Source organism: Myzus persicae, unplaced genomic scaffold, assembly GCF_001856785.1.
Source record: "Myzus persicae strain clone G006 unplaced genomic scaffold, MPER_G0061.0, whole genome shotgun sequence".
NCBI classification, from domain to species: Eukaryota; Metazoa; Arthropoda; class Insecta; order Hemiptera; family Aphididae; genus Myzus; species Myzus persicae.
The window spans coordinates 15,990-24,353 of NW_019100977.1; the positions used below are offsets into that span (position 1 = coordinate 15,990).

An 8,364-nucleotide genomic window follows, 5' to 3' on the forward strand; every position below is an offset into this window, starting at 1 on the left:
AATAATATTGTAGACTGCAGACTTTAATATTTATTTTTAATACACATCTTTCCATATTTTTTTTGTATTTTGATTCTTAAAACTCATTTATCCACGGGCGCACATGCCCCTCTTCCCATTTTTATTTTCAAATTTCGTTGACACAAAAAAAATTTGTTTTTACAAATTAAGTCGAACAATTTTTTGTATGGCTTAGGTAGCTACTTTTCCTAGTATTGTAATTTTAAACAGCGTTATGAATTAATTGGATATATTATATTTACATAGGATACGTCCACATCAGAAGTAACTAGGTACAGTGAAACCTGACTTAACGGACACCTGTCTATAATGAACTCCTCTCTTAACGGACAAAATTGCCAGGTCCCGACAAAAAGATATAGGCATTCTAATGTGTTTCGACCTATCTATAACGGAATCCTTCTATTACGGACACGGACACTAATGCCAACAATTTCATAACGGACAAAAATACACATTACACACATACAACCATTGATTATAAATACTATATATACCTATATTTTACCTTTATAATCAATGCTCCGTACACAGTACACACATACGGCCGAACGGGTACGACATAGCTAATGTTCGTATAATATTTGGCTATAATATATGTTGGTAGGTACCGCTACGAACCGTTGCGATATTCGTCGACGATAAACAGACGGTTTCCCGGAGTAAAAATTATTTAGTTAAAGATATTTAATTAATTGATTTAATTTAAGCTTAAGACGAAAACTAAAATCGATATAGAATTGTTCATAAATGATAAATATATATATTATTATAATGACATTNTATCCATCTCAATGTCATTAAGTCATTTTTTTCCTATGATTTGACAAGTGACAACTGACAAGGTAAAAATTATATTTGTACTGTTGTTTACAATCCTTATAGTCATTTAAACCTCTCCCATCTTATATTACTAATATAACTCAAAATAAATAATTGCTGCTGGACCCACAATACTTTTAATATCTAGCAAATATTTTTTAATTCCAATCACATCTCTTAATTTGAGATTCATTGAGTTATTTGTTATAAACACAATTTGTTGTCTCCAGTTTCTATAGAGAAAATGTATTTTGTGTAACTTAAATATTATTTTCCCATTAATTCTCACATTGATACAAGACCATCCTGTCTGCGGTTGAAGGTTTGTAGCTATTTCAAATACATTCAACCTATTCGGATGATAGGCGTCTACAGCACATATTAATTGTGATTTGACCAAAAGCTGTCTACTAACATGTTTTTTTTCTTCAATTTTTGTATTTAAATTACTATTTTTGTCATATTTTGGCAGATGAAGTGCTTAATGAAGTATTGCAATTTAATGAGGTTAGTTGGTAGATAAAATATTAAGAATAAGTAGATATTATATAAGTAAGCCTGATTACTATTTTCAATTTTTAAAGGTAGAAATTGCAAATATGATGAAATAATAACTAACACAAATCTGCCATATTTAATTTTATAGTCGTTTGAGCCAATGTCTATGATAGATAGATTAATATTGTGGTATTCTTATCTTTTGAAATTTGTTTTAACAATTAAAACATATAATCTGCTATTGGTGAAAGTTTTTTAGAATTTATTCTGAATAATTATTAATAAGGAAATATAAAAATGAAATATTTATTTTAGTCATTTTACTCAATCTTAAAAAGAATTAAACAAGTCATAAAATTATAAAGGTAAATAATAATAAGAAAAAAAATACATAAAGAAAACTACCTATACAAATAATCATCAAAAAATGATGAAATATATACTTAATTTAAAAATATTCTTGTAGTGCCTTTGACCGGTTCACCACAAACCTCACATGTGGCCGGAGGTGTTGAGTTACATGTCGCACAATATCATTCATGGCCACAGTCCAACAGTATGTATTGTGTCTGGTCTGGTACATATTGTACATGGTGCATACATCCAAGGCACTGACTTCCAGTTGGATCGAGTAAGGAAGTATTTTGCATCCATTTACCTTTTAATAAAAAATTGTACATTTTTAATATAAAATTACAAAAGAAAAATGCTACAATCTATTAACTCATAATTACTATCTCCTAATTTAACGTGCATTATTTGGATGGGTTGTGTTGTAGGAAATTCAATTTTGCAGACACCACATTTATCTAAGCGAATCGCACACTCACCACAACACCATCCGTGACCGCAAGGCACCAAAATATTGGCTTATTGGCTGTATTTACTTGGCTCCAACTTTGAAGGCAAACAAAACATTATCTATATGCTCACTTTTAGAATAAAAGGTATTTAAGTGAGTTTATTTTTCAATTTTGTCCAGGAGGACGTTATGTTGATATTTTTCTTACATGTGCCTAAACATATAGCAAATTTTAAGTTTGGCAGTTCAGATTTAGCTTTGTTAGTTTAAAAATTAGAGTGAATTAACCTCTTTTATAAATTTAAAGCTAAAAAGGGTATCTCAGGCTTTTTTATTATACTTTAATTTTAAAGTGAGTTATGAGTGTTTTAAAAATGTAAATTGTTTGTACTTCATAAATACTCATCACTCACTTTAAATTTTAAATACAGTAAAAAGTCTATGAGATGCCTTATAAAAAATTTTCACTCAAACTAATGGAGCTAAAGTAATTTCCTGAGAGTAAAATTTGCTGTTTCGCACTTCTAAAACAGAAACAACAAAATTAGTCTGTGTAACAAAAAAATATTCTAATAATAATATAAAAAACTAGTCTTCCAACATAGGATTATCCAAATCAAATGGCTGGTGAGCTTAAATAAAAATTAAATTATGATTGAGTAAGTGAATATTTTTATTATTTATTATTTAGAATATTTTACAATGCAGTTACAATAAGCATATGAGCGTAAAATAATAAAATACAATACATAAGTACTTTGGTGGAGAAACTGCCCAAGGACAACACTTCTACATTTTACTTATAGAAATATTCTAAGCATACTTTTGTTTTGTGGTAGGTCAAGTGGCTCATTTTGGTCTTCATTATTTGCTAATCATACAAACAAAAAAGTTATATTTAGTTAAAACACAATATATTTTGTACCACATTCTATTTCTATATATTTACCTTGAATTTGGATAGGCGCCTCAATGATATTTAAATTTCCCATAATATTGATATTTAGATTATAGTAACTAGAGTATACAATGTATTGTTAATTTTCATGTATAGTTGTATGTTACTGAGAAGATTATGATCTTCAATGAATAGAACGTTGCCACTTTCTGGTTGTTGGCGCACATTTGGACGTTCTGGATGTCAGACCATTCGTGGAACTGTGCTTTTGCTGATCGTTGAAGACCATGCCCCCCCCCCCCAATATTCTAGCTCCATGAATGTGGAATGGATCTGTTGCTGTCCCAAATCTTCAGGAAGGATTTCTTTAACTCAATTTTATGGTCATTTAGTTACAAACTCAATTTAATTTATGTGGTACCAACAATTAGCTAAAGGGTCTATTTACATATTTATGTATCCTTTCACTGAGTAGGAAACTCTTTTTAACTATGTCATTGTGTCATAGCATACGCTTTGTTGAGCATCAGCCAAAATGCAGTTATTTGTGTCTCTGCTAGACACAATTGATCTTCGTACCTTTAATTAAAGTTTGATTTATTAAAAACCATTTCAAAAATTTAAACTTATAAAGTTTATAGCCTTACTCTCTGGCCGTTGATTGTTTGTAAGGTTTTTCTCGGTACTCTACTTTCAATGGAACGTAATCGATCTGCAAAATATTATTAAAAGTCAATCACCATTTTAGTTATTGTCAATTATATATTTTTATAAAAATAAATTACCGTAAAAGGATCAGACTGGGGGATGTAGGCCTATGATGGACTTTAGCATGCTGTGAAAACTTTCTACATAATTATTGGTACAGATGTTCACACTATAAACAGTAAACCTAGATGGACGTACTGTTGTTAACCAGTATTGTCGAACATAGTCCACTAACTGAACAATTCGGTTCAGTATGCCCATACGAGTTGCCAGCCTTGTGATTGCCAGAAAACCCCCAAGAATGTGGAAGTCTTCGGGAAATTCTGGAATCCGTTGTGGTGGCAAGTGTGGTAAAGCCCTAATCTATATATAAAAAAAAAATGTCAATATTAATGTAAGAATTTCTCATATCACCAGATCCTAATCCGTCAGTCATTGATTTTTATAACTTATTACCATTTTCACTATTGTGGCAACATGATGATTTTCGCTCAATAGTGTCGTCCATGGGTCTTGACAAAACGTAAAATTCCCTGCAAACAAATTGTACATTTCAGAATATAATTTCTTTATTGACCAAGGTAAATAACAAATACTGAAATGCCTTAAAAATATTAGGTAAAAATCCTTTTTTTTAGTTACCATTACTTTTATTTTTTTTATTTCATTGTAAGTTTATAAGGTTATAAGTAATAGATTGGTAGGATCGCCCACTGACCTTAAGCACAAGCTACCAAGTATAAAATATATTGCAGAACAAAAGAACGTGTTGGTGCGGTGGGTCGAATGATTCAGTCTTAAAGTGTGTCTGAATCCTCAATGGATAGTACAGTGCTAATATAAACATTAATGTCACCGCAATTCAAAAGTGAAACAAATATTAAACATTTCGAATGTTTTTGCATCAACACATAGATCGTCGTTGTTCACACAAAAGATAAACCCGATTTGGATGATCAAAATATAATCCTTCTACTTTAAATTATATTATTTTAGTGTTATTGTTACAATGAACACTGTGGAATAATGTATTCTCTATTCTACAGTTTAAACCATAATGCTCTTATAATACATTAACATACATGCCCATAAAGAATATCGCAATGGATTCATAATATTTCGTCCGAAATTCCGAATTCAAGATCCGGTCACTGTCCTCAGCCAACTGGATGCATCAATAGTTTTTAATGGGCTGAAATATGCAGGCCCGATAAGAATCAAGTTCGAAAGTTGTGATTTCACCGCCGGCATTGTAGTGCATATGACTTCAGCTGGTGATACACCCGTCATCGCGGATTTGAACTAAAACGAACCCGCCGTTGCACCTGGCCAAGATGTCATTATCAACGACATCTACATAATAATAATATATTCACATGTCATGTCCCGTCTTCTGTCTTGACCAAGTGTGCGTCCAAATGCCAGCCATGTCACTATGTCGCGACAGCCGTTTTTTAATAGCATCACAAATTATTTTATTAATTACGCAGACGGTGTATGGCAACATGTATTATAGCGAAATATTATACGAACTTTAGCTATGTCGTACCCATACGGTGGTACGTTGTACGTGTGTAGTGTGTACTGCAGTACTGCGTACGGAGACAACATAATATGCAGTTCGACATATTCTTAATTAAAAACTATAAATATAATATAAAACATAAACATTGATATTGACTGATAACTGATTCTGCTATAAATAAATGAATATGGCTAATGGCTAATGGCTATATTGCATATTAATAGAGCACCATATTACCATAATAATATGTGGAACATGGTATTATCTTATTTTCATAATTGTATTAGAAAATAATATTATTTTTGTGCGTACGGACTACGAATAACCAATTGCCAATTGGTCATTAGCACACAATCAGTTATACGCTATTACAATATTGCATGTACCTATGCCCCCTACGCTGTTTTACACTATTCAACTATTGTAATATTTATTATTAAATTATTTGGGTTCGTATTATTCGTATCGTGTTTGCTGTTGTCTGCTTGACTTTCGACAGATTGTTAATAATTGTATTGCATCAACCGTATACTCTTGTTTTCATTGTTTAAATTGTGTTTAATGGTAATACAATAAGTGATTGTAATTCTTCAACCGAAGTCGATCAGGTTGCAGATTTAGAAGAACCAATTTTACCCCGGCTAAATTATCAAAAATATTTTAAAGTATTATGAGTCATTGAGGATAATTTTTTACAAGAAGCTGAAAGTGAAGTGCCTAAGTTGTGTCGACTGTCGATACAAAGTGTTACAAGGTGGCTTCACGTTCAAACTCTAATGTAAAAAAACATTTAAGCGTAAGTACAATGTTAATTTCATACCTGCCTTTGACACTTGACCCATCTAATATCTTGTGTGTTAAATTTATTTTAAATACCACACAAATACCTAATATATTACAAAAATACATCAAAAACAGTGGCATACAGCTTTTTAAAAGTCAAATTTCAAGTGCTTAAGATGTATCATAGATCTCATTATTCTCTATTATGTATTTTTCTAGGCCCCCACACTAGTCATCTCAGAGGGACCCAGTATTCTTGTGTTTATGAAATAAAATAAAATAAATAACCCCCTCCTTCCTCAAAAATAAATCCCAGTTGCGCCACTAATCAAAAAATGTAAATTATTTGTCAAAACTTATAATGTTAAGTAAAAGGTTATATTATTTCATTTTATTCAGGCACAACATTCAACTATATTAAAGAAAATTGATCACATTGGTAATGCGGTGAACAAAAACACTTTAAAGAGATGCAATGATGGATCATTGAAGCATACCCTAACCTTGTATGCTGGTAGTTCTTTAAAACAATCAGATAAAAACAACCAGTTTTAGAAGATTTTTTGAACAACAAAAAATTAACAAGTCAAAGTAAGAATGTGTATTGTGTATTGTTTATTTTTATTTTTTGTTTTATTAAATAGTTTTTAGTTGCAGCATTAACAAAAGTAGTTGATATTTACATGACTACATGACAATAGACTGATACATTGCTAGTGAACGATACGGTTGTTAATGATTTAGAAGAAATCGACTCATTCAACTTGAACATTCTCGAGAACATTCTAAATGATGAAGACCATGATTTACTATATGCATTACCAAAACACCATCGATGTTGTGCACACACAATAAATTAAATAGCAACAATGGTAATTAAACATTTATTTAAGATAACTTAAAATAGTTAAATTATAAAATACTAAAAATATTTTTATCGAAAAGAACATATTTTGAGTAAGTATAGTGATCAGGACAAAACTATTAGGTAGTAGGTTTAACACTTAATACTCATAATCAAATTTGTATGAGTTGTAATACATTTAAAAATTAAATTTTTCTTTCAATTTAAATGATAATTATATATGAAAAAAAATANAATCGTCTACAATAATTTATAACTATTTTTTGTAATGTTTGATACAGTGAAACCTATATATAACGGACAGTCACGGGACCAAAATAATTGTCCGTTATAGGCAGGTGTCCGTTGTAGACAGGTTTCAATATTTTAAAAATTAAAATTTTTATGTACATTTGTATTGTTTTATATTTTATAATATGTACATATTAATTATTAGGTATAATCTTTATTAATATTATAGATATATGTATTATACACATACATTCTACATTCATTAAATTTAAACCTTTAAGCGGCACAGGAGGTGGCATTGCTAAGGAAAAGATGTACAACTCTGACTGCGAACCACGGTTATCTACTAGATATATATATCTGTAGATAACCGTGATTTGAACTAAAACGAACCCGCCGTTGCACCTGGCCAAGATGTCATTATCAACGAAATCTACATAATAATAATTTATTCACATGTCATGTCCCGTCTTCTGTCTTGACCAAGTGTGCGTCCAAATGCCAGCCTTGTCACTATATCGCCACAGCCGTTTTTTTTATAACATCACGAATTATTTTTAGTTCATGCTATAAATAAATGAATATGGCTATAGCACCATAATAATATGTGGAACATGGTGATATCTTATTTCCATAATTTTATTAGAAAATAATATTATTTTGGGCGTATGGACTACGAATAACCAATTACCAATTGGTCATTAGCACACAATCAGTTATACACTATTACAATATTGCATGTATAGCCACCTACGCTGTTTTACACTATTGTAATATTTATTACTTGAGTTCGTATTATTCGTATCGTGTTCGCTGTTATCATTCATACAGATTGCTAATAATTGTATTGCATCAACCATATACTCTTGTTTAAATTGTTTTAAATTGTAATACAATGAGTGATTGTGATTCTTCAACCGAAGTCGAGATCAGGTTGCAGATTTAGAAGAACCAATTTTACTCTGGCCAAATTATCAAAAATATTTTAAAGTATTAAGAGTCATTGAGGATAATTTTTTTTACAAGAAGCTGGAAGTGAAGTGCTTAAGTAGTGTCGATACTAAGTGTTACAAGGTTGGATTAAAATTCAAACTCTAATATAAGAAAACATTTAAGCGTAAGTACTATGTTAATTTCATACCTGCCTATGACAGTTGACCCATCTAATATCTTGTGTGTTAAATTAATTTTAAATACCACAAAAATACCTA

General features: G+C 30.5%; 2 long non-coding RNA genes and 1 pseudogene across 2 annotated transcripts in view; 1 reads left to right on the plus strand and 2 right to left on the minus strand.

The window, feature by feature from the left end:
• Positions 1-1,879: 1,879 nt before the first annotated feature.
• Positions 1,880-2,191, minus strand: LOC111027109. The gene is made up of 2 exons (XR_002603755.1): positions 2,076-2,191; positions 1,880-1,999 (listed from the first exon to the last, which is right to left on the minus strand). It is a non-coding gene; the product is annotated as an uncharacterized LOC111027109 (long non-coding RNA).
• A 930-nt stretch (positions 2,192-3,121) lies between these two features.
• Positions 3,122-5,039, minus strand: LOC111027108 (annotated as a pseudogene).
• A 499-nt stretch (positions 5,040-5,538) lies between these two features.
• LOC111027112 overlaps positions 5,539-8,364 on the plus strand; it is a 4,551-nt gene continuing 1,725 nt past the window's right edge. Inside the window, exons 1-3 of the long non-coding RNA XR_002603756.1 lie at positions 5,539-6,070; positions 6,457-6,648; positions 6,709-6,929. This is a non-coding gene — a long non-coding RNA (uncharacterized LOC111027112). The remainder of the gene's footprint in view (positions 6,071-6,456; positions 6,649-6,708; positions 6,930-8,364) is intronic.